This window comes from Lissotriton vulgaris, chromosome 6 (assembly GCF_964263255.1).
Source record: "Lissotriton vulgaris chromosome 6, aLisVul1.2, whole genome shotgun sequence".
Classification (NCBI taxonomy): domain Eukaryota; kingdom Metazoa; phylum Chordata; class Amphibia; order Caudata; family Salamandridae; genus Lissotriton; species Lissotriton vulgaris.
In genome coordinates, this window is record NC_141694.1 from 1,246,716,648 (window position 1) to 1,246,744,254 (window position 27,607).

A 27,607-nucleotide genomic window follows, 5' to 3' on the forward strand; every position below is an offset into this window, starting at 1 on the left:
CCATTTTAAGGAGAGAGCAATCAGCCTGGGGCCCTGAATAGCAGGATCCCAGGCCAACTAAGTCAAAAACCAGCTAAACACCAGGCAAAAAGCTTGGGGGTAACTATAGTCAGATATCCACCTTCCTACATAACCCCCCCCCCAAACGAAAGGAGATAAGGCTATCCTTGACCAGGTAAGCCTATATTGCCTAAGTGGCCATATAAGGAAGTACCAGCTCTGGCTTGGTAACCCCCTGTCTCATGGTCCGCTAACCAATTCCTCACCCTAAGGGCATCTGAGGGTCTCCACCATAGGGAATCTCTACCTGTGGTGTGTTTTGGCAAAGTTAAAGGCTGGTTTTGAGATGGAGTACTGAAGTGAGTTTCCTCTGTAGGACTCAGCTTCCTCCAATCACTCTCCACCAGGTGTGCCTTTCTTTCCATGACTGAGTTGCACTGTGCTCTCAGGGTCAACCTCTGGCTGCCTACAGCTGGAGGCTGGGTCCCTTTGTTTGGCTTACTGGAGGGACAGGTCAGGTTTGGGCCCTTAGGGTCCCAGGTTTGGCTGTGCCCAACAATATCCATCTGGGGGAGGTCCCTAACTACTTTTAAGGGGGATCCCTCAGGAGTTTTTAAAGTTTGCCCCTCACTAGGGCTACTAGTTTCGGTGCCCCTAATCTGTTGATGGGGGTGCTTTATTTGACAGGGGTCCCTTTGGGTCTCACTGTCCTTCTTGTCCTCTGCAGCCCTGGGCTGAGTGAGGCAAGGTAGAGAGGGGCAGGTTACCTGCTCCAGACTGGGTCCCTCCTGAGAAGGGTCCACTGCCATCAGAGGCTCTGTCAGGCCAGGCCTAACAACCTCTGGGACAGTTCCTTCATCAGGGGTAAGATCAGTTCCCTGAGGAGGCTGATCCTTTCCTAAAGTCTGATGGGAGGGAGATTTCTCTTCCTCCTCAATGCTCTCTGTTTGGGTGGAGTGATCCATCATTTCAGGCTTCACTACCCATGTATCAGCTGGAGTTTGGGCTGTGGCCATCACAGCCCCACCAACCTTTTCAGGAGGAGACTCAGTTTGGGTATGGGCTGTTACTAGTACAGCCCTGCTACTCTTTTCAGGAGGGAGGTTATCTAAAGATGGGGCTGAGGTTTGCTCAGCCCTCCCAACCTTTTCAGGAAGGACATCTTGGATTGGGGCTGTAGCCATCACAGCCCCACTAACCTTTCCATGGAGATTTACCATTCTAGAATGGGTTTGCTGTTCAACCTCAGCCCAGGCTGAGATTTCCAAATCATTACCCAGTAGGCAATCTACAGGCAAGTTTGCTGACACTGCCACTCTCTTTGGGCCAGTGACACCTCCCCAGCTAAGATTGACTACTGCCATGGGATGATTGGTTTCTATGCCATCAATGTTTGTCACCTGATATCTGGCATCAGGTAAAAGTTGCCTTGAGGGGACTAGACATTCAGCCACCATGGTGATGCTAGCCCCTGTGTCTCTGAAGGCCTCAACTTTCAAACCATTGATGAGGGGCTCCTGTCTATACTTGCTCAAAGTGTTTGGGCAAGCAGTGAAATTGGCAAACCCCATGCCAGTCTCATAGACAAGAGTATCTGAGTTAGGGGACCTGGATAGGCCAGAGTCCACCTGTCCTCCAAAAGTAAACCCACCCAAATTCTTGGGGGTGCTCCCACCACCTGGGGGACCACTGCTAACAGTGACAGGAGGTGTTGGAGCCTTACCTGGAGGTATATTCTCCTTATTGCCATTCTTGGGACAACAGTTATCTGTTTTGTAATGCCCCACCTGTTTACAGGTATGACAATAAGGCTTTTTCTGGGTTGTAGAAGTGTCTTGGGACCCACCCCCATTCTTGGAGTTTTGGGGCCCTGGGGAAGTACTTTCCTTACATTTATCCCCACCCTTCTCTTGAGGCTTGGTAGTCTCTTTCTTTTGGTCACCACCTTGATTCTTAGGCCTGATCCTGGTTCTGACCCATTTGTCTGCCCTCCTACCCAATTCTTGTGGGGAGGTCAGATCAGAGTCAACCAGGTGCTGATGTAGAAGCTGATTTTGACAATTACTTAAGATTTGCTCTCTCATAATTAAATTATACAATCCTGTATAGTCAGTAACCTTACTTCCCAGCAACCAGCCCTCCAGAGCCTTAGTGGCACATTCAACAAATTCAGACCAGTCCTGAGTCTGTGTCTTCTGGGTGTCTCTGAACATTAACCTGTACTGTTCAGTGGTTAAGCCTAACCCATGAATCAGAGCACTCTTCAGGACCATGTAGTTTCTAGAATCCCCATCACTAACTGTGAGGAGTCTGTCTCTGCCTCTACCTTCAAAGGAGAGCCACAAGATTGCTGCCCACTGCTCCTGAGGGATCTGCTGTACTCTGCAGGCTCTCTCCATTGCAGTAATCCATTTATGGATATCATCCCCAGCTTTGTAGGGGGACACAATCTTACTCAGGTTTCTTGTATCAAAGGACCTGTCTTTATCCTTCTGGATATTGCTGCCACCAGTGGATCCTAATCCACTCTCTCTAGGCTGTCTTGCTCTAGCAAGTTTCTCTTGGGCCAGGGCAATTTCTAACTCTTGTCTCTGGACTCTCAATTCAGCCTCTCTAATTTGAGATTCTCTCAATTTGGCCTCATGTTCCCTTCTCTGAGGGCTAGTCATCTCCCTTCTGGAGTGACCATGAGAGCCTCTGGAGACATGGGAGGTATTGGATTCACCTGAGTGATTCCTCCTCCTCCTATGTCCCTGGTTAAGTCCATTTGGGTGGCTGGGCAAGGTCAGCCTTGCTTCAGTCCCAAACACACTTAAGTTAGCCTGGCTCAGTCTACTGACCAGCACCTGACTATTTCTGTCATCATCTGACTCACTGCTTTCCACCTCCTCCTCTTCCTCTTCCTCTTCCTCTTCCTCTTCCTCCTCATCTACCTGAGGAGCTCCAGTGGTGGAGGCTTCCTCATCTACCAGGATGATAGGGGCAGGGGTGTCTACAGTGTCATCCTCTGAAGGATGGCCTCCTTCAGCATTCCCTGTGGGGTTTGCTTTAGAGGGCTTTAGAGTCTCAGACTGGTCTAAGAGCTCTCTTAGGTGGTCTGTAGTAGGGGATGGCCCTGTCTTCAGACCCCTTAAGACACAAAGCTGTCTTAATTCCTTAAAGGAAAAAATAGCAAATTTGGATGGTGCCCTTGGAGGGTCACTCTCAACAGGAGTAAGTCCACTGGACCCCTCTGCTCCAGACATTGCTCTAGTGTGGGTGTATGTGTTGCAATCTACCTACACTGGTGTTTACCTACTAAACCTATCTAGTAGTTGTAGCTAGGGTGTGCTACTCCCTTTGCTCTACAACAACTAAGTTCAGTAGAACTTAAGTATACTAGTCTTGTTTTATATGTACCTAGCAGGTACCTGTATGATCTTTCAAATGATAATCTCAAAGATTGTAATGGTAAAACAACAGCAAGCTCAGATCCCACCGCTGCCACCAATGTGAGAAGTTGGCCTGGTATATAATGCTCACTAATTCTAGTGATCACTTTGTACCATGCCAAGCAACCCTTATGATGATGGTTGTAATTCAACCTTGTAGACCAGTTATCCTAGTGGTAACGTGGATAAAGCAGTCTTAGGCTAAACTCTGAAAGGCATGTGAAGCCAGCTGTTATACCATACACAACCCCCTTGAATACCAAATGAAAGGGACACCACACAGATATATATTGAAAATATATATTGATTTATTAACTATAAAATCCCCTGGACTCTTTATGAGCACAGAAGCACAAGCGTTAAATCACAAGACAGTTTAAAATACACAAAAGTTGCACAATATGGATGAGCCCTAGGGGCCACCTAAACCATATACTAAGAAAGTGGTATAAGAGATACCAGGAGGAAAGTGAACAGGCCTAGGGCCTCGGGAATCGCGGAGCTATTCAAGACTAGCAATGACTAAGTCGGGAGAGGCCCACGGGACTCGGGTGCAGTGTTCAAAGTGCACGCACTTTCCAATACAAAGTCTATGGTGCGTAAAAAGTACAAAGTTAGAAAGCTAGGAACCTTCCGAGTGACCTACGGAGTTAAAACTTAAGACACAGGCCCTTGAGATGTGTACCAGTGCAGGAGCACCGGCGGAGCTGAGTTACCTCACCCACAGGAAGCGGGTGCACAGGGACGAAGTAGTGTCGGGTTTCGTCACGCTGGTCGATGGTGCTTGGAGCTGAAGATGCTGCAGGCGACTCGATGAGAAGAGTTCCGGTGGATCCAAGGGTGGATCTGAAGAGGTGAAGACCTGAAAGCAGAGGGGACAATGTTCAAAGTCACTAGCCAGTGACTACCGTGGAACCAGATTGGAACCAGGCGATGTCGGGTGCAAACAGGCGTTGTCGGGTAGCTTCTTTCTGCAGCCACGTGGATACCCGAGGTCGAGGACGTCCAGGAGTCGGTCACGAGCTGTCCCTCGTAGGCTTCTCGCTGTTGGCGGTGTCGGCGACCTGATCGGAGCAAACAGGCCTTGGCAAGTGCAAGCCACGCAGAAGTTGAAAGATGCTGTTCACTCGGACCAGCAAGGTCAGAGCGGGTGCTCCTTTTCACAGGAGCTTGGGTAGGTCTGGAGCAACCAGACCTGCTGTGTAAATCTTCGGGTTCGTCGCCAAGATGGCCGCTGACCACGTGGCTAGTGGCCGGGATGGCGCGTCGAGTGGCACAATGCAAAAGGGCCCCACGCAGATCGTGGAGATGCTGGAGGGCTGATCTTCGGTGCAAGGGCTGCTCGGTGGTGGGGGTTCTCAGTCCCCAAAGCACAACGTCGAGGATGCCTCAGAAGCTGCGCAGTCGGCTTTTCGAGTGTCTTTCAAGAGGTCCGGTCCCGCGTCACTCGGTGCCTCCACGGGTCCCTTCTTTGCAGGGACTGTGGATTGGGCTCTGAGAGGTCTGGGAGTCTGGTTCTTGTCGGGCTCTGGGCTCGGTCTCCGGCGGGAGGCGGCGGCAAAGCAGACGTTGAGTTGCTGGTTGGTACCTGTGTTCACAGGGTGGCCACTCCTAGGCCACAAGGGAGATTCTTCTTCAGTCTTCTGTGCAGCAGAATGTCGAAGTCCAGTCGTCTTCTTAGTTTTAAGTTGATTCAGGATGATCTGCTGTGCAATGGCACTGCTCCCGCTCTTATTCCCAATCTGAGGGGTGGATCACCTACTAGGTCCCTCCTCTGGGAGGAACCAGGAAGGGGGGTGGTTACACCCCCTTTCCTTTGTCCAGTTCCGCGCCAGGCCTGGGTCTGGAAAGTCCCAGGACCGGTTTGGACTGGCCTAGGCACGGGGACACCTTGTGTGCCCCGGGCATGTCTGATTCTATTCAGCCCTGTCCTACCCAATACACAAAATCCTGTCTGGGGTGGTGCTCGCACCTCCCAAGGCAGGAAACCCTTTGTCCAGGCCACCATCTGCCGAGTTTAGGTCAGCAGCAGGAGGCCAGACTTGTGTCTGTGGTGGCAGCGTCCATTTTGTGATGCTGAGGCTCTGTTTAACTTTAACCGGGGTTAAGGCTACACACATGTCGTGTCCCTCTAGAAGGGTGGAATGCTATCCCCGTCGCCAGAATTGGCGAGGGGATAGTATTCCAATTCGTATGACACCTTACTCGACATGTTTTGATAAAGCCAAACCAAAGATAGCATTTAACCGCGAGGATTATAATGCACTTAAGAGTATATGGTATGGCAATATCCCGGAACAGCTTAGGGAGTGGTTGCCGACAGCTGCAGACAGGCTCAGCTCATGCTAGAGCACCATCTCACATATTTCCAAGCACTCTGCCTCCAGGATTGATGAGGCCTTCCATAGGAGTGGCTGATAGGAACATATGTGTCCAGTTTAGGGTTAGGCACAGGCATACTGTACCTAAGTAAGAGGTGATTACACCAACTTACCCCAGCTGAGTGATCAGCCAGTTGTGTCAAATATGGAGGCCAGGCCAGGGGTGGCACAATACATGCTACAGCCCCTGGTAGGCCTTGGCTACACCTATGCCCTGGGTACCTATGGTACTCTACTACAGGGGCTCATAAGGTGAACCAGTCCCAATTGTGTTATGCACCTAAGGTACATGGAGTCCATTTTAAGGAGAGAGCAATCAGCCTGGGGCCCTGAATAGCAGGATCCCAGGCCAACTAAGTCAAAAACCAGCTAAACACCAGGCAAAAAGCTTGGGGGTAACCATAGTCAGATATCCACCTTCCTACACCGCTTCCCTGCTCCGGAACGGGATGTTCCTCACCTTGTGCACCACTGGAGTCACTCCCTCCTTCAACTTTATGAGGTGCTTGTATCTCGCTAGTTCCCCAATCTGGCCGTTGAAGACTTTGGGGTATGCTCTTTTCCACGAGTCAGCGTCATCTCTCCTGTCCATATCCATGAGTAGGATCTTCTCAATGCCTCCTGGGTTAAGTTGTATCCCTAAGGCTCCTTGGTCTCTCCAACTCAAAACCGAGGGGCCTTTCTCCACAACATATAACTTGCACATGGCGTGGCGGCCCCTGAATTCAAACGAGAGGGGGCAAAACCCCAACATCGGGATCCTCTGCCCAGTGTATGTGACAGGTCGCAAGTCCATGGGGTGCAGATTCTCTCCATCTGGTGATATGAATCTTTCTTCCCATACTTTTCTTTGTATGATGGAGATGGGAGCACCACTGTCTGCTATCATTTCCAAAGGTATTCCACCTATGTGCATGTCCAGTCTGGGTTTGTCGGTTCCCGCCCTTTCCATTTCCAGCACCTGGACGTCTATGTATAGGATTTCTTCCAAGTCTTCTGTTTCCTCTGACCCAGCTGGTTCGTCTTGCTGCTCTTGGTCCACATACCTGACCGTTGTTCCCGTGGGTTTTCGGCGGCATACCTTTTCGTAGTGTCCAAACACTCCACAATACGAACACTTTGCCCGAAACGCTGGGCACACCTTATCATTCCCTAGGTGCGTCGTACTCCCACACCTGTAACAGCTCTGACGTACTCCTTTGTTCGCTCTCTGGTCCGCTGGATTGGATTGGTTAGGACGTCTTCCTTCCTGATTTCTCTGCTGATCTCTTTGCTTGGGACGTTCACTCCTCCCTTGCGTCATTATCTTGCATACTGTTTGCGCTCCTCCTGTTTCCTTCTTGGCCGCCTGGGCACACCGTTTGGACAATTCGACCTTCTTTACCATCGCCCAAATTTCTTTGAGGGGGGCATCTCCATTTACCCATAGTTTCTCTTGGACATGGGTGCTGGACGTGTTCATGATAATCTGGTCTCTGATCAGGTCGTCGTGCAGTGCACCAAACTTGCATGTGAGTGCCAATTTCTGCAGTGCTACAACATACTCATCCACCGTCTCATTGCTCTTCTGTTTCCTCTGGAAGAAGTTGTAACGGTCAATCGCGACACACACAACAGGTCTGAAGTGCGCGTCCAGATCGGCAATGGCGTGGCTAAATACGTCGGTATCCGTGGCATCTCTCTCTGTTTTAACGATGGTGTCGTAGACCCTTATCCCTTCGGGGCCCAGGTTATGCAACAGGATTTTTTTTCTTCTCTTGCTGGAGTATGGCGCACCCGCCTCTTCTTCCACCGAGTCAAGGTAGTTGAGGAAATACCTCTTCCAGTCCTCCCATAGCCTCTCCGGCTCCCCCGAATTGGTCAGGAAAGGCACCAGTTGTGTGAGGGACGAAGACTGTACCGCCATGTTATTGGCTCTTCGTCGGGCGGGCTGGACAGGGACTGCTCTCCCCGGGGGGCTTCCAGGCGCGGATTGCACCGCCGAGCCCCTTACGCCAAGATCGCTGTCACTGTCGTCTTCTAGCGAGGCGTGCACGGGATCAGGTAGTGCCAGTGGGTCCTCTTCTCCCGCAGGGTGAATAGTGCTCGGCCCCCCTTCGCCTGCACGCTGCTCCGCCAGTTTGCCTGGTTCCACCTCCACTCCGTGGGGTCCTAGGCACTGCCTTGCCTGACTAGGGCCCTCTGAGCGTGGGCCTCCCTTTCTGCCTGTACCCTTATTCACACGATGGGGACACAGTGGGTTGGAAGACTATGCCCTGTGGTATCAAGGCCATGTGGGGAGCACGCAGGCCTACCTCCTTCAGTAGTGCTCCTGCAATATCAGGCTGTTCGTGGTTCGCGCCGTAATGCGCTCGCCTGGGGTCCTCTGCCACGCTCCGTGGATCGGCTGGGCTGCACTCCGCCGGTTCGGCTCTTCCGGTGCTGCACGCTGTGTGTGGGTCGGGCGTTATGCCATGAGCCTCGTCGCCATTGTAATGATGGTAAATTAATGGGAGCCGACACCGTGTAGATTAACTTAATTCTTTATTTCCACGGAGCGCAGGGAAACTCAACCTTTCAAGCAGCGGTCGGCGCCAATATGCAAAATGGCCGCCTTCCACTTCCGCTACTCCCCTTCCTGTTCCGTTAGGCGGAACACTAGAACGCTACCACAAGAATTGAATTCTGGTTAGTGCAATGGTAAATAGTAATAAGTGTTCCTAGTGTTACGAGATTCGAGCCTGTGAAAGAGAGCACTTTCAATAAATACATCAATATTTTAACTTGCATTACAAATAGTATGAGATAGGCTGCAGCAAAGTGCACAAAAAGATTTAGGTCTAATAGATGAAAAAGTGCTTACGAAATATATAGCACAGTTATATGCAGACTGTACCTGGTGCAAACATTTTGTTTAACTGTCCATTAAAATGACATGCTCTGCAGCTCATCAGGTCATCTTACAATTCCTCTCAAAATGAATTCTCTTGAAATTACTTCATTAATTAAAGATAATACTGGCTCTCAAGCAGCCTTTACATTTGCACATTAACCAAATGAACACATTTACATTCCTTTCAGGCAGCAGACACTCTGGCAAAAAGGCTAATTTCTTTCAGTTCAGCTGTCTGTCCCTAACTCGGTCTCACAGCAGAGGAGGCTATCTCTCCATCCACTTCAACTGGTGCTTCTCAAATGTCGAATTAACCGAATTGCCTTTTAACATAAAGTATGGGATCTGTCAGTGCCAAATTAAATAAAGTATGAGCTGTGTCGGCTCCTCCGCTAAGGCGAAGGAGCATTGCCCCACTGCTCTTTAGCATTGACATGAAGGAAAAATAAAATGATGATAACCAACTTTATTGTCATTGTATTTGTTCCTTGGCTGCTCTGCCCTGCTCTCAGGGGGAGAGTGGTAGGCACACTCTGTAAGTGCGCTTGAATGTTTGGCCAGCCCTCTCTGACCGGCCAAACATTAATACGCACTTTGCATGTTCTCCAACCAGGCTGTGGGAGTAGAACATGCCCAGGCTCCCACTGCCTGGCTGAGCACCATACCACAGCACTCATACCAATCACACAGCTGTATTGCAGCATTGTGATTGGCAATGGGGAGCCCAGCTGTGCTTCCTGTTCTGGCTAGAGCAAGGAACTACGGAGGAGAGACGTGGCAAGGAAGTGACGAAAAGGTGTTTTTTCTTTTTTTTACCCACTTCCAACTACCCTGCCTCTCCCAATACATGAGGGCCTCTGCCAAGTATGAGAATGTTGTGTCCTTTAGATCCCGTCAACTCTGACCTCTTTATACAAATCTCATCTCATTTTGCTTTTGCATGTTTGCATTTGTATTTATTTTTTACATAATTTCATAAAACAATGCTACTCACTAAGCCAGACCAAAATACAGTTTATTGGTTGGTTTAAATGTCAATTCAGGCTTTTCAACGTGATTCCAGCACTATTGCAAGAAAGCCACACGCCATTGAGAGTATTTGACACTTATTGAATGTCCATGATCTGGCCCAAGCTATTCTTGATATATAAAATTAATAAGCACAGGGGCACAAACCTTTTCGTATGAGCCTGCAGCTGTTGATTCTCAATGCTGAGTTGCCTAATACTAAGGATGCCTAGTCTTGGTTAAACCTTATGATTCTGTCTTACACCACCTAAAACTGTCTCTTCCTTTACTTACTCTTGCTGGCTGGCTCGTTTTAAGCCCTGCTTTCTCCCTTTGTTTCTATTTTGCTAACTTTATTTCCCTCCTTCTTTCTCTGTTTTCTGTCTGCCTCTTGTGATATGCTGTATTTTGTACTTTTAAGCTATTGTAAGCATTCATGCGGAATGCTGCACTTATAATATTCTAAGAGACATAGGGCCCGATGTAGGTGGCCCAATACCGATCGGTAACGGCCGAAAATACCGATTTTCGGCCGTTACCGAGCGGTATCGAGCCATCGGGATGTAGGAGCCAGAAATCCGGCCGAATCGGTAATTTTACCGAATCGGTAAAGATACCGAATCGGTAAAATTCCGAATCGGAAATACACTGAATCGGTAAATTAACGAATCGCTAACATACCGAATCGGTAAATATACCGATTCGGACCATTTACCGATTCGGTAGAGTTACCGAATCGGTAAATATACCGATTCGGACCATCTACCGATTCGGTAGAGTTACCGATTCGGTAAATTACCAATTCGGACAGGCAAAAACTCAGATAGAGATGTAGGGAAGCTTAGAAATACCGATTTCGGCTCAAAATCGGTATTTGAAATTCGGTATTTACCATGGATTGGAATCAGGTGGTAACCAACTGCAACCTATAAAATTAGACCCGAAATGCAATACAACTTGCAGGATGGCGGCATTTTATGTCATTGCAAGACGGCTACGGCTACAGCAGGAAGGAGAGAGGGAATGGCATAGAGAGGAGCAGGTCTACAGACAGAGGATCACCCTGTTCATGCTCACAGAGGCAGAGATCCTACAGAGGTACAGGCTGGACTCAGACACCATTCTAGAGCTCATCAGGGACCTAAAACCACTGTTGGACCACACCACCCCAAGGGCACACGCCATCCCACCGCACGTGCAGGTGCTATGCAGCCTACACCTGCTTGCGTCTGGCAGCTATCAAAGTGCAGTTGCTGCGGTAGGAGGGGTGACCCAGAGCAGCCTGTCAAGGTTTTTCCACAAATTCCTTGACGCCATGATACAGAGGATGGACCAATACATTTCTTTCCCTGCAATCCATGCGGAACTGATACAAACAAAAGCAGACTTTTACCAGATGGCACGATTTCCCCACATCATTGGCTGCATTGATGGCACGCAAATTCCGATTTGCCCCCCTGCTGACACAGAATACATATACCACAATAGGAAGTCTACGCACACCATCAATGTGCAGGTGATTTGCAATGCAAAGTGCGCCATCACAGACCTGGTGGCAAAATTCCCAGGGAGTACCCACGACTCCTACATATTTCAAAACAGCGGCATCTATGCACGGCTGACGGCAGGGGAATTTGGTGAAGGATACCTCCTAGGTGAGACACATCATCAGACCCCCATAACAAAAATAGCACTGTGAAGTACATACTGCCTTGGATACGATCTGGTTAATTACATCAAAACCAATAGAACCATACCACCTAGGTTCCTACTCGTACCCTTCTAAGTACACCTTAGAGCTATCACCTGTATTAGTCTAATGCTATGTACAATTTTGTTCATGTGTTTATGTTGATTAGATATGTTCCCCGTCTTTTTTTTCCCTTTGAACATGTGTGATTGATGTGTGAGTCTGTGTTCTAGATCATTAGGATCAACTACTACTAGAGGGCATTTTGAAGGATAGGATGATTGTCAAATGTATGAAAAAATGTTGATCTGCACAGTAATAATGAAATACACTTTTGTACAGATGTCTTAAAAAACTTTTAAAAAAATGATAAAATAAAATTTTCCATGTTTGAATAATATTTGAAAGTATCTCTCTCTGGCATCTTTCTTACTAACTATTTGAATATATTCAATGTTAAAAGAAATATAGGTCCCCACAGAGGCTCTGTTTTCGTTTTCTCTGGTTTGTCTCCCTCCTCTGGGCCTGAAAGTATCTGGGAGAACTCTCGCTACTTACCTTGTGAGTAATGTTACCCCTTTTCCTTCTAGGCGACAGTGCATATGCCCTCCGCTCATTCATACTCAACCCCTACCTCAACCCCTCAACACCCAGCCAAAGGAGGTATAACCAGGCCCACAAAAGCACAAGGAATGTAGTAGAACGGACCTTTGGCATCTGGAAAAGCAGGTTCAGATGCTTGCACAAGAGTGGAGGTGCAAGGCAGTATACCCCCATCACCTGCTGTAAGATAATAGCTGCCTCTGCAATGTTGCACAACCTTGCGGTGAAGAAGGGCACTGAGGTGGAGTTGTCAGACTACGAGGACCATGACGACGGCATTGCTGTGCCACAAACACAACCTGCTGGGGTGTCTACACGAAGTGATGGCAGATACAGACGTGAGGAGATTACTGAAAACTATTTCTGAGTGAGTACAGATGCACATGAAATTATGAAATGAAAGGTGGGGACTGGTAAAGCCCCGGGTTGCCTCACTCACACAGGCAGAGTCATTTCCTGCTGTGCTTTGCAGAGCCACTGGGATGCTGCTCACCCCCTTCTGCATGGCCGGCTGCCTCTGCGGAGCGCCTGGTGCTCCTGCACGGCTCAGACACAGCGCTGGCCGGGCTGCTGCGGCTGCTGCTGTCCCCAGCCTCGGCCACGTCCAGGGCAGGATTGACCACTGTATTTGAAATGATGAGGGCCTCCATGGCACTGGTGATTCTGGCCATGCTCCTGGTCACCTCTGCAGTGTTTTGTGTCAGGCTATCTTGCATATTTGCCCCTCGGCGGCATAGCTGGGACGTCGCGGCGACAAGCCGGTTAATTGCCCTGTTTTGGACACGGGCATCCCTGCGCCTTGTGTGCTCTGTATTTTCCATCTTGGCACAAAGCTGTGTGATGGAGGTTGTCATGCGACCCAGTCCTGTGGCAATGTCTCTGTTTGTTTGTGCCACCTCTTTGTTGCTTGCCACCAACTCACCAAAGCCCTTTGCCATTTCCACCATCTGCAGGTTGTGCGCACGAAATTGGCGGTGGCATGCCAGGATGGATTTTGCCTGCATACGCTGGATTCGCACCATGCTCCCCTCAAGGCCTTGGAACACTGAGCCCTCTCCTGATGGACATGCACTGCTGGGAGTGCGTGGGCGGCGGCGATTGGTGCTGGCCTGCTGGGTGGACTGTTGTGCTACCGGTGTTGCTGGTGTGGGTGCTGGTGCCTGACCTGCAGCTCCCGCCATGATTGTAATTGGGGCCACAATACTCCTCCTGGCTGGTGATGTGGCAGGTGCTGGCTGGGACCATGAGGGGGAGTTCTCAGGTGAGAACTGCAATGGGGGGGATTGTGATAGTAGGGGGGAGTGGGGAAATAAGAGGGCATGTACAGGGTCGTCCTCATTGAACAAGGCACTGCTGTCCTCCTCCTCCTGTGAGGCATCCATGGTGCTTGGCCCTGCCACCACACTGTCCGCCGTCGCTGGAGCTGTCGCTTGTGCAGCTGATGCTCCACTGCCTGATGGCGCCCCTAGGTATAAAGAAGCATTTGTGAACTGAGTGCAAATGTCTTACAGTCACTACAATAAAAGCATTGCACATGTCACTTTCATTACTCTGATTATTTTTTAAAGTGCCTTGCAAATTAATGTGCACTGACAAATGTTCCTACATTAGCTGACTACATTTCCCATAATGCTTTGCTCATGTATGGTGCTAGCAGTACTGGACTGGGGTTTGGCTGTACATTGAGGCTAAAGGGGAGGTGTCTGGTTGGGTGTGTCATGCTGCGCATGCTTCTTACCTTTTGCTGTGGCTCTGGCTGAGCTGTCCATGTCCCCTACTCCCACCACACTCTCCGTCTCGATGGTTGTGGCCACCAGTTCCTCCAGGTCAGTCAGGGGGGGCGCGGGGTTCCTGCCTCCACCGGTCAGACCTGCCTGCTTGTGGAGCTCTTACAATTTCCTCTTGGTGAGGCTCCGGGTGTCATAAAACCTCTTCTTGAGGTCCTCCAGGCTCCTGGGGGTCACACCAACAGCATTGACCCTCTCACTGATGGCACTCCACAGTTTCCTCTTGGTGGACTCAGGGACTGTGAGAGACAGCCTCCCAAACAGCTGCCTGTGGACCCTCACCACCTCCTCCACCAGCACTTGCAGCTCCATGCTGCTGAACTTCACTTTGTGCTTCCTCTCAGCCTTCTGGCTCTCTGAGCTGCTTGCCATTTCCACTGTCTGCAAAATCAGCTACCACTCTCTCTGCTGCTCCCTCTCACTGCTCAGCTCTGGCTGCCTCTCCAGAAAGTTCTAATGAGTTGCACCTGCCTAGGTAGCCACTCCCTGCTAGGGTGGGGGAGGGTGGTTCCACCTCATTGGCTGTTTTCATTGGTTTCACTTTTACTTGCTTGCCGATTCGGTATTTGCCGAATCGGTATTTGCCGAATCAGTATTTTCCGAATCGGTAAATACTGATTCGGTTTTTCCAACGCATTCCTATGGGCCTTTTGGCCCAAAGGGTTGTATTGCCATTACCGAATCGGTATCTACCGATTCGGTAATTACTGATTCGGTAAGTATCAAAACACGATACCGATTTTTAACGATTCGGTATTTTACCGATTTTTTTTCTCTACATCTCATTTTCCGATTTCAGAATACCGATTCGGAAAAAATCGGTATTTTAAAATCGGTAAATGACTTTTACCTACATCGGGCCCATAGTATTGTTCTGAAGACTGCTTCTTAAGAATGTTTCTATTTAAGTTAAAGCAGTTGGATGGACCACAGCTGTGTTTGCAGGCTAAGGTGTAAAGGATCTACTTAAATAAATACTCTTTGGATTTATCCTCAATTGGATTACTGTGATCTTTACAATGGCGATGAGCTAAAAGAACCCATAGATCTCACCTCAACGCTACCAGCAGTTTTCATAAGCTCATCATTTTCAGAATCTTCTCTTCAAGTTTCCAGCTCATCTTGAAGTTTGCGAAGTTTCCTCACAGCCCAGAATATTTCCAAGGCTTCTTTTTCTATGAAAGAATAATTAGATTCTGCCCCTCGTAAACATCTTGACAAAAATAAAACGGTTGCTTCCACTCCTTCAAGTTCTTGCATCATGACTGCGCCTAGACCTGTTGCACTTGCATTCGTCATGATGACTACATCTTGGTTGGGATCGAAGCTCTTTAAAGAGGAGGCTTTAGAAAGTTGTCTCCTAATGAGTCCGAACTCATCATCACATTGAGTATTCCAAGAGAAACCAACACCTTTTTTTTAATAAAAGTCGCATATTATATGTTTTGCTTGTAAAGTTGGGGATGAACTTTATATAATGCTCTGACATTCCCAGAAATTTTACAACCTCATCTTTATTGCTGAGAATGGCCAAGTTGTTGATGGTATCTACTAGTTCTTTCTTTGGTTTTATGCCAGAGCCAAAAATGGTATGACTAGAAAATCGATGCTGGTTATATTGAATTTTCATTTCTTTTCTTTGAGTGTTAAACCATTTTCTTTGATTCTATTTAATACAATTCTGACTCTATTATCATTGTCTTGTTCAGTTCTTCCAAAAATGAGTAAGTCGTCTTGATAGATTTTTATCTCATCCTAATATTTAAAGACATGTTCCATCATCCTCTGAAAGACTGCTGCAGCTGATATTAGCCCAAAAGGCATCCTCAGGAATTTATAGGTACCAAAGCGTGTTTTAAATGCTGTAAGGTGCTGAGAGGTAACTTGCAACTTTATTTGATGATATTCTGAAGCTAAATCTATTGAAGAAAAGAATTAAGCTCCTCCCAACAGTGATAAAATTTATACAATATTGAGCAAGGGATCTTTGACAACACGCTTATTGAGTTCTCTTAAATCGATGCAGAGTCTGGACTCGCCATTGGCTTTGAGTGCCATAACAACAGGAGCTAACCACTCCATGGCCTCCACTTCAGCAATGATACAACTCTTTAAAAGTTTGTCAAGTTCAACCTTCATTTTCTCTTTGACCTTAATTGGAACACCTCTAACTTTTCTAACAATTGAGATGGAATTTTCCTTCAATAATATTTTATGGGAATATCTTTTCAAAAAATCTAATTGTTCCTTAAATACCTCTGGAAATTCACTCTCACATGAAGATATTGATGTTTGTAGTAATTTATTTTGTTGACCCTTAACAGTTGGAATATGACTAGATTGAGTACAGGTTGATTCATGTTGTATAAGTTTTATGGATGGAGTTTCATTGGGATCAAGGATTACTCTGAGATCTTTCTGAAGAGCCCAACTTACCAGCGAATCACCTCTTTCAGAAACGTAAATCGTCCCTGTGGCTGAGTTGGAGTTGAAAGAAATATTACCATTAAAACATATCCAGATAGTTTAATAGGCTCACCACTGTAGCCTCTTGCTTTGATATCTGGTTTATGTAAAACAACGTTGTTGAACAAGAACTCATCATAAGCCATTTTAGGGATAAGTGTTACCTTTGCACCTGTGTCGTACAACATTTGTACTGGAACATTTTTAATCAACTCAACATCAAAAGGACCGTCTTTTTCCCCATCACTAATTCTCATAATAATCTCTTATACTTCACAAGAGATTTCTTGAATTTTCTTTTTAAAAGTCCCACTGTGCCAACATTTTGAGATCTAACCTCTTTTTCTGCACTTTTTACATGTGGCTCTCCAACCAATGCAATTTCTAAAATTTGCTGTATCACCATACTCACCACATCTGTAACAAGTACCTTGGAATTTTCTTGAAGCAGGTTTATTTTTGTAACTATCACTACTATTGCATTCATCTTTATACTTACTAGTATTTTTGTTTTGTTGTGAGTAAATAATCTCTTCTTTGTTCTGTTGAGAAGATATGACATTACGTTGCTTATTCTTAAACTTGCTTACAACATGAATATTACTTTCTTTCTGTATTCCTCATCTTTATTACTTAATTCTTCTACACATGCTTTAGTGTGTTCACACAATTTACCTATAGAAATCACTTCAGTAGAAAAAGGATTGTTTTTGGCTCAACATTGATCCTTTACTTTGTCTAAAGAACAACCTAACATAAATTGATCCCTTAACCTCCCTGCATAATTAGACCCAAAATTACAAGTAGAAGCTAGTTTTCTCAATTCAGTGATATATTCTTCTGCATTCTTACCTGATCTTTGCATGCGCCTGCCAAATTGATGTCTTCCTAAAACAGTTGAAACTTTGGGCAGGAAATGAAGATCTTGTTTTCAAGACAAATCTCATAATCATTAAGGTTATCAGCATCTTGAGGGTTTAAAGAAGCCTTGGGAGTATTCTGGGCTGTGAGGAAACTTTGCACGTTTTTATGGGGAAACAGTTTTACAATCAAGACAGATCATAAGCCACTGAAAGAAATTTTTGAGACGAAAGGTTTAGACAACGTATACTCCAAAATAAGAAAATGGGTTGTTGCTCTTCAAGAATTCAACTTTAATGTAGAATCCACTAAAATAAATTTTTGAGAAGAAAGGTTTAGACAACATATCCTCCAAAATACGAAAATGGATTGTTGCTCTTCAAGAATTGAACTTTCAAGTAGAATATGTCCCAGGTGCTTAAAACAATATAGCAACTGTTGCTCCCGTTTGATCTCAAAAGAAAACACTGAGGATGAAATATTAGAGGAGTGATTTTGTGAACTTGATGAATATGCGGTCTGCAATGTCACTGACAGCATAATAAAAGATGTTTGGATTAGGGAATCGTCAAAAGATGAAACCCTACAGTCTGTCTTAAGTTGTATCAAAACATTTGGAAAACATGTGATAAAGTAAATGATACTTTATCTGGATTTCAGCGAGTAAAAGATTAATTATCTTGCCACAACAACATCTTGCTTAAGGAACCAATTAATCAAATTTGCCTAGGAGTGTCACCCAGGTATTTCTAAAACTAAGGACATTTTAAGGCAAACATGCTCGTGGCCAGGGATGGACATCTCTATAGAAAGGTCTGTGAGAGAATGTATTGAATGCAACAAATGTGAAAAGATTCTCAAACCAAGAGTTCAACCCATGACCTTGAGAGAACTTCCAACGCTGGGTTGGGATGAAGTTGCTATAGACATTCTAGGTCCCATCAAGCATACCAGCACAGACAAATACATCATAGTTCTTATTGATATCTACTCTAGGTGGCCAGAAGTCAAACTTACCAACTCTGTGGAGACATAAAATTCCTTAAAGATGTATTTGAGAGAGAAGTTCCCTAACACCATGTTTTTGGATGATGGGGTCCAATTCACTTCAAGAGAAATGGACAAGTACTTGTCTGATAGAGGGATTAATCACAAAGAGTATGCATTATATCACCCTGAAATGAATGGTGTTGTTAAAAGGTTCAACAGGGTACTCAACAGGGTACTCAAGGAAACCATTCAAAGTGCAGTGTCGTACCACAAGTGTTGGCAAACTGAAGTTTTGTACAAGGTTAACACCTACAGTCTTTCTCCACATTCCGTGACTGGCAGAACTCCTTTTGAACTGCTTTGCAAAAGGAAGCCGAATACAATGTTAAGTCCCTCATTGATTCTGAACAAATCACACGAGTTGAAGCATGTTGAAAATGAGCAGGAGAAATTTAAAAAGGAGATGAAAAGAATGTCTGAAAACAAAATGTATTTTGATGTAAGGAAAGCAGTAAAAGGGACAATCATTAGGGTAGGTGACTTGGTTAAAATAAAAAATCCTTGTAAATGATCAACAACTCTGGGATACAAGTGCCTATTACCTATGAGAGTAATTAGAGTGTTAAAAATGCTGTCAAAACTGAAGATCACAGGGTATGGAATTTAAATAGAGTTGATAAGCTCTCTCTGGATATCTCTGACTATTGCTTAGAGACTGATGGTGAGGAACCTTTATCTGTAAAGAATAATGGAAGTGCAAGTAGCATGAGGCAGCATCTCCAGCCGAAGTAGTTACAAGACTATATGTTACAATAAGTGTAACCCGCTTTAAGATAAAGCTTAATTTGTATTCTTTTATGTGTTATTTCTTGTTTGTTTTGTTATTGGGAGGAAGATGTGTAATATGCTTATTTTGGACTTTTAAGCTATTGTAAGCATTCATGGTGAATGCTGCACTTATAATATTCTAAGTGACATAGTATTGTTCTGAAGACTGCTTCTTGAGAATGTTTATTTTCAAGTTAAAGCAGTTGGATGGACTACAGCTGAATTGGCAGGCTGAGGTGTAAAGGATCAACTTAAATAAATACTCTTAGGATTTATCCTCAATTGGATTGCCGTGATCTCTACACGTCTCTCTTGCTTGGAGTCTGAGCAAGAGATTTACTAGGATTTTGCACCGTGTTTGCATCACAAAAGTGATTCAAAACGGTGCAAAATCTTTTTTTCCTAATTTACTTTCCAGTGCTAAACTTGTTTCGCACTGAAAATAAGGTAAAATTAATTGAAAGCAGCGCATGGCGCTGCTGCACAATACTTTGCGCCATGAGGACGTACCAAGGGTGGTGTATGGGCGTTCCTAAGCCACCACCAAAGGTGTCTCATGCTAAATCCAATTTACTACATACAGTAGATTGGGTTTAGCATGAGAAAACTGCTTCCTTTTAAACTAAGCGCAACGAAGGAGAAATGCTTTAATTTCTCCTTCCTTTACTGACTTAGCATACGTGCTGCACTGTGCAGCACTGTGCAGCACGTATACAAAGGGCTAAAAGCTTTTACTCGTGTCTAGGCATAGTATTTTGCACAGTTATGGTACCCTCCCTGTGCAAAACTTATGCTAGACTCACAGACAGATCCAAGTGCTATGGCGCTAAGATGGTGGCAAGGGAAAGGGGAGGAGAGAGCCATATCTTTGAAAATATGGCGCTCTCCTGCTCCTTCCCTGTCGCGCAAGGCAGCTCAGCCTCACGAGAGGCTGCGCTGCATTGCCTGGAGATTTGGTAAATCTCCCCCTAAGTCTTCTGATAATTAATAAGTCATGGCCTTCAAAAATGAGTGATGGTGCCCACCACCTGCAAACACTGGCTCAAAGTTAGGCCTACTAAGTAGGAGACACACATTTAGAGAGACATTTTTTGAAAAACAGTTTTATGTATTTGTAAAAAGGGAAAGGTACACATTTGAATCAGAACCAGAAGAAGACATTCAGAGAACGTATTGCATTTGCTTGTAAGTAAACAAACAGAATCCTTTCCAGTAAAGGCAGACTATGGTTGTGCAAGGAAGCAGAGCTTCAGGGTCATTTTAAGAATTACTGGGCATATTAGCAAGAAGCTCATTAAAATTATCGCCGTTTTAGCAGCAGGAAACTGCAGCTAAAACTGTGATAATGGGCTTGCTAATATGCGTTATAGAATTCCAATAGAAGCCCAGGTTAGATGTCCTGCACATTTAACCTGGGCTTCTATTGGAATTCTATAATGCAAATTAACCAGCCCATTATCGCCATTTTAACTGCAGTTTCCTGCCGCTAAAACAGCGATAATTTTAACGAGGTTCTTGCTAATATGCCCCTACATTTCATCTACATTGTTTAACACAAAGAGAGACATGTGCTAGAAACTAAAGCCAAGAATTATGTTGTGAATAGACCTATACAATGACAGACATTTGCTGGAAACTGCAGGGGCTTGTGTAAGTGATTAGACCTTGAGCGAGTCATCTGAAAAGCTTTCTTGATGCAGTTCAGGGAAAAGAGAAACTTGGTTGAGAGGCAGACCTGAGATGTCATGGATTGCTATTTTACAGCTACGTTTGGAAGACCAGTCTTTTTAACTTTTGAAAAGTAAGAGACATTTGCATTAAGCAAGAATCAAGAGCATAGACAGGAATTAGTTGTAGTTTACTGTAGTCATAGCTACCTCTTAATGTTTTTCAAATACCTGAGTTGTATTTAATACTGTTGGAATATCACGAGATATAGTATGGCCAGTTAACATGGACATCATATTGCTTAGCAACACCACTACCAGGAATTCAAGTGATACAGGGGTGGTGGCTATTACAAATGGGGTCACTAACAGAGTGACCACCTCACACACAGGTGTCAAAATGTAGCTGTCTCAAAGGCATCACACATCGACATAAATAGGGTACTTTGATTTTTATGGTGCCAATGTAGGATTGCCCTACTAAATTTAGGATAGCTGTGGAAGTGTTTAAGGTATCAAAGAATGGGATTACAGTATTATTATTATTAATATTATTATTAATAATAGTAGTAGTATCACTAGTTTTATTATTATTAATATTACCATCATGGACATTGTCAATCAATCAAATAGGATTTGTAGAGCACTGCTATCACCCCTGAGGGTATCTAGGCACTGGTGGGGTTGGGGGGGAGCCTGCTGCTGAGTTGAGTTAGTTGAAGAGCTAGGTCTTTAGGTCTTTCCTGAACTCCTGCAGGGTGGGGAAAGTGCAGAGGTGGAGGCCGCTCTTGGCCTTGTCCACCAGGTGAGAGAAGGCACAGCCACAGCTCCTACTTCTGTGGATGCAGGGGGCGTGGGCCAGAAAGAGGTATGAGGAACAAAGTATGCGGGTATGTTGGTGGAGGTTCACCCTGTGGTTGAGGTAGGCTGGACCCTTGCTACGAAGGGCTTTGTAGGTCTGGGTGAGCAGTTTGAACTGTCACCGTTTGCTGATGGGGAGGAAATGTAGGGCTTTGAGGTAGGAGGAGATGTGGGTCAGCCTCAGGTGGTCGAGGATGAACCTAGCTGCTGCCTTTTGGATAGTCTGGAGTCTGTTTTAGTAGTTGAGAAGTGGTTTCCACATAGAGGTAGTTGCAGTAGTCCAGGCGGCTGGTGATTTAGAAGGTAAGCCATTTGAAGAGTTTTCTGAGTAGGCACAGGGAGAGAAAGCAAGAGGATGAGACAGTGTTTATCTGCTTCCCAGTTGGGAGCTTGCTGTTGAGTATTATTCCAAGGTTTCTAGCATGTTCTGGGGGTGTGGGTGCAGGGCCAAGCTCCGTTGGCCACCAAGAGTCGTCCCTCAGGGAGTTGCTGCTCCCGAAGATGAGTATTTCTGTTTTGTCTGTGTTAAGTTTGGTGCATCTACTTTGCATCCAGCCTGCAATGCTGGTTATGCACCTGCGGAAGTTAGATTTGGTGTTAGTCACGTCTGAGGAGAGTGAGAGGATGAGCTGAGTGTATTCAGCATAGGAGATTATGTTCATGCCATGGTATCTGACCAGGGTGGCCAGTGGTGCCATGCAAGTGTTAGAAAGGGTTCAGCTTCGAGAAAATCCTTGTGGGATGCCGCAGGTTATGTTTTTCGGTACCAAGGTGAAAGGTGAGAGGCAGACGCTTTGTGTTAGTTCGGAAAGTAATGAAGAGACCCATTTGAGGGCTTTCCCTGGATTTCCATTTAGTGGAGACCAAGCAGGCGAGTATGGTGGGACAAAGAGTTGAACTCTGCAGTGAGCTCAAGGAGGATGAGGGTGGCGATCTCTCTCCTGTCTAGGAGGTTCCTAATGCCATATGTGGCCACAATCAGTGCGTGTCAGTGCTGTGATTTTAGTAAAATCCAGATAGGGAGTGGTCTAGAAGGTTGTTCTTCTCCAGGTTGGGATGTGAGTTGGAGGTTTAATGCTTTCACTAGCACTTTGGCTGGAAAAGGCAGTAGGGAGATGGGGCAGTAGTTTTTCAGGTCTTTGGGGTCCGCAGTGGGATCTTTTGAGGAGTGATTTGATTTCTGTGTGTTTCCATCCTTCAGGGAAAGAGGCAGATGTGATGGCAGGGTTGATAATTGTGGTGAGCTCCTTGCTGATGGTGCTTTGTCCTAGGTTGAACATTTGGTGGGGCAAGGATTTTCGGGGGTTCCTGTGTGTTAAGGGATTCTTTCCTGGGGGTTGGGGTTGCAGAAAAGCCTGTTGAGTTTGGCTATTGGGGGTTGGGGCAGTGGTGACTCCTCCACTACGGTGGAGGAACGTTGCCCCACTGCCCACAGAGGCAAACAAAAAATAAATGCGGCTGAGTCTTGGGGGTAGGGCCACAGCACTGCAGCAGGGGGTGGAGGAGTGGTGGGGCCTGCTGTCAGTGTGCATGATGGTTAGGCCGACCCTCTCACTGCTGGCCACACCATTATGCAGACTGACATCTCCCCAACCCAGCTGTGTTGCTGGGTGGAGAGAACAGCAGGCACAGACTCCAAGCTCCTGATGGAGTGCAAAACCAGTGCTCTCAGCCCAAACCCTATGCTGCTCTCATGGGGGGAGCAGCATCAGGATTGGACGCAGGGGAAGCTGGGAGCGTCAGCCTGTGCCCAGAGGAGGAGAAGACTGGCGAGCAGAAGACTGGAAGGTGCATTTTTTAAATTATTATCTCATCTCCTTCATGCTGCTGCCCCATGCAGCCTCCACCAGCACTGCCCCTCCCCATGCTGCCCCAACACCTTTCCCTGATGTCAGCCGCTATTGGGTTGGGGGTCAAAGATCTGGGAGATGGTAGCAATTTTGGTGTTGAAGAAGTCGGCAAGGGTGTTGCAGTGTTTCTGAGAGGTGGTGACGGTGTTCTCTATGGCTGTGGGGTTGGAGAACTGCTTGATGATGCTGAATAGTTCCATGCTGTGGTTTGAGCTGACATCCAGGCGAAGGGCCAGGGGGTTTGTTTTGGAGGTTTTGAACTGGTGGTGGTAACAGTTGAGTGCTAGATCGAAATTGTTCCATTTTTGTTTTGCTGATGCACCAAATCCGCTCAAGTCGCTTCCAAGAGCTTTTGTGAGATTTGAGCTCTGGTATTAACCAGCTGCAGCGTTTCAGGGTCTCTGCTGGTTTTGGTGGACCTGAGGGAGGCGACTTTGTTGGTGCAGGTGTTGAAGTTTCCGACTGCTGCCTCGAGGTTGGTTGTGCAGAAGGGGCGAGGTTATAAGGGAGTTGGTCCAGAGGTTTTCGCTTACTTTTCTCCAGTTCCTGTAGGGGTTGTTGGGAGGACAGTAGGTGTGGAAGGGGGTGATTGCGATGTTGAAGTGGACAATGGAGAGGTATGATCAGATGATTTTGGTGGAGTGGCTGTATTTGATTCTGCGACTGGCTGTGAACATTGGGTCGAGAGTGTGCCAGTAGCGTGTGTGGGATCCGTGACCAATTGGGAGAGGCTAATGATCTCCATGCTCTTGAGTAGGTTGGCTGTGTTGGTGTAATTGGGCTCTTCCAGTTGGAAGTTTTAGTCCCAGAGGAAGAGGAAGTCTTTGAAGTTTAAGGATAGTGGGGTGATGAAGTCAGTGATGGTGTCGCAGAAGGCAGGGTGTGGACCAGGCAGTCTGTTGGCGAGAGTGCCCCTGATTGTTGTTTTGCAGTTGGTGTTGATCTGGAAATTAAGTTGTTCCATGATGGGGGTGGGGGAGTCAGTGGTGGCTGTGCAGTTGAGGAAATATTTATGAATACTGGCTATTCCAGCACCTTGTTTGTTGGTACGGTCCCAGTGAATTATCATGTATCAGTAGGGTGTGAGGGTGGCGATGTTGAGCGCTGATGCTGGGTTAAGCCATGTCTCTGTGAGGAAGATGGTGTCTGTCGTGAGGGAGGTGATGGTGTCCCAGATCTTACTGGTGTGCTTGTGGAGTGATTGGGTGTTGATTAACAGGCATTGGTGCTGATCTGTAGCAATGGTGGTAGGTGGAGTTTCCGGAGCCGAGGATTCTGTACTGCAGTGGAATGGGCAGTGCTGGCAGGAGAAAGGTCCTCCGGTTGCTCCCAGGGAGGCAAGGTTGTAGTTGCTGCTGCATTGCTCGGAGTTGAGGGCTGGATGTTTGGTGCTTGTGTATTTGTAAATGGGAGGAGAGCCAGGGGTCCCATCGCTGGACACGGTCTAGATGCTGGCGGGCTTTCCCTTTGCGAACCTTCTGCATGCCGGCGTCTTGCTGACTGCGCATGTCGTGAATATCATACGATGTAGAAGACAACATCTGTCATTGGAATCCACACTAACTCCACTTTTTACAGCTCCTGCTCTTCTTGGGGGATAATTCATACATTAGTTTGAACACATTTTAGAGTTTAATACTCAGGACAAAACATCTCTACAAGTCCATTTAATCCTGTGCACGGCTTTCTGTGGTGCACAGTGGTGGTTGACGGCAGGACCTGACCATCCACAAGGTCTGCAGCCTCTGCCTCTGCATCTTAGCTGTGTATTTTCTGTACTTTAGACTTCTGTTTTGTAAAAGTTGTGATTTTAATGAAAATCATGATTTGTTGACATATTGGTGCCTTTTTTACAGAAGCAGAAGGGCGGATCCATGCTCATGATTCTAACGAAAATTGCAATTTTACCAGTCCTTTTTTTTTTTGCTCTAGGTCCTTATTTTTTAATTTTCCATTCTTCTGAATGCCCTTTAAGCACACCCCTTGAGTCTACCACCTCTAACATAGCCCCACTCTGTTTGCTGTTCGAATTTTATTTCCATAGCATATTTTGTACAAAATCAGGATTGGGATATATGGGAACACATTTTGACCCCCTCCATCAGCAAATAAAATGTTTCCCAGAAATCAAACGTGATTTCCAGAAATGGCGATTTTGGAAATCACAATTTTAAAAGGCCAATTATATAAGAATGTTAATCATTTTAATTCCTCCCAGCACTTTTTAAAATGGTAATATCTAAAAAAAATATTGAATGAAATCACATCAAACCATGAAAAGCACGCTTTTGATTAAAGTTGGATTTTCATGGCACTTTTGGCATAAATCCGTTCAGCGGGTTTTGCTGTAGCTGCAAGTAAAATTTCCTCTAGAAGCAAAAATGGGAAAACACATTTTTCTGACCCACCATATAACTATTTTTCTGCTGCACGAAATTTGGCAAGCCAGGCCTCAGCTGCCTATGGTAAACAAGTGCCAACTTTGGTTTTGATGCTGTGGACAAATCAAAAAGCGACTTTTCAATGCAGATTGTATAAATGTGTGCATATCATTAATTTGAAAACCACATTTAAGGTGTTGTTATGAAAATTGAAATTCGTTAATTATGGTTTGCCCTACAATTCATAACTTGTACACCAACCATGCGAACTGTAATTCGTACACAAATATATATATATATATATAATCCTGTGTTACAGTATCCATTGTGTAAATGAATTACCAATTTGACTTTTGGGCATTTAAAACAACATTGCAGCCTCACTCTAGAAGATGTATAACAAAAATCGTAATAGTAACTCTTCTATGTTTTTTACTATCACATGGTGTGCACTAGCAATTTAAAAAACCAGGCATGTAGGGTAATCTGTGACTGTGAACAAGGGCAACTGCCCGAAACGCGTCAGTCTCGTATGCTGCCTCTGCCTTAAGAAAATAAAAAGAACTTGCCTTTACTTTGGGACTCGTGTCGTTTTCTGGGTCTGGGGCTCCAGATTCCAGTCTTCGTGCTTTGCCTGCATCTAAACTGCGGAGGGTGGTTGCCTCCGCCTCGAGTCCACTTCCCAGTAGCTGTCCGACGGTCTCAACCAGCTGTTCGTTTCCAGAGAAGTGGAATTTTCCGACGGACCCTGCCTGCGGAAATCAAACACACCCTGCCTGGTAACGTGACTCACTGAAACGCGCTGCACGCGGAGAAGTTTTCGCCATCGAGGAAGTGAGCGAGAACGCGGAGCACAACGCGGCGCTTTGGTGAGCAAATGCAGAGTGGAGTGTTTGTTTTATAACGCATTAACAGGCGGTGGGAAGGACTTTAGGCATACGCGAGGGTACTTTAGGCTTAAATCACACTATTTGCCTTCTGTACACCGAGCGCTTAATTCTCTATTTTTCACATACATCGTGGCATGATGGCAGCAACGGGAATGTCGGAAGAGACAATGAGGGGGCGCGAGGCGGCGTCATTAGAGCTTTTTACCAACTTGCCGAAAATCACTCGGAAGGGAGCAACAGCGGAGGCAGGCACCTCTGCATCTGCACAAAGCAGCAGCCCATCGATTGAAATGCAGATAAGGGCCCTTATGAAACGCTTGGAAAAGACTATGAGAAATGAAGTCACAAAGTGGTGGGAGCATAAATCCCTTTCAATGTATATTGCGGAAGGGAGAATCCCAAGGGGTTTAAGAATTTTACTTGCTCCCAGCTACGATAAGCCACACCCGGAAATGTTGAAGGAGTGGGGTCATAGCAATTTGGATGCCTCCCGGAATCTGGTCCAAATCCTCATAAAATATGCGGAAATTGACCGCATGGAACTGCTGAAAGAACTACAAGAAATCAATGGAGAGCTGTCAAAACTAGAACCTCATGACCTCATTGCAACAATGAGAAAAGAAATTCAAGATAAAGTGAACAAACACGAGGAAAAAATAAAAGCGCGCAAAGCGTGGAAGTTTGCGCGTGATAAAGATGACTACGAGCACGGGAAGATTTATACTTTCGCTCGTAAATTTGAAAACGCAAAACGCCTTAAAATGAGCCAAAAGTCAGCCCCTGCGAAAACATCAACGAGGGTAGAAGCGATCACTGATGGCTCACGCACGGCTGTGCAGGCGGATGCACAAATAAATAGCGACTCCAACTCTACAAGCAGTAACAGAAGTAGTATCTATTCGGATGATGAGGCCTTAACAACGGATTATGAAGAAGGAGAACCCCTCATGGTGTTGGACCTAGGAGAGGAGGTGGATTTTTTAGCGAACGCGCGGCTACAAACGCTGCGCCCACGAAATCAGCAAAGCCAACAGAAAAAAG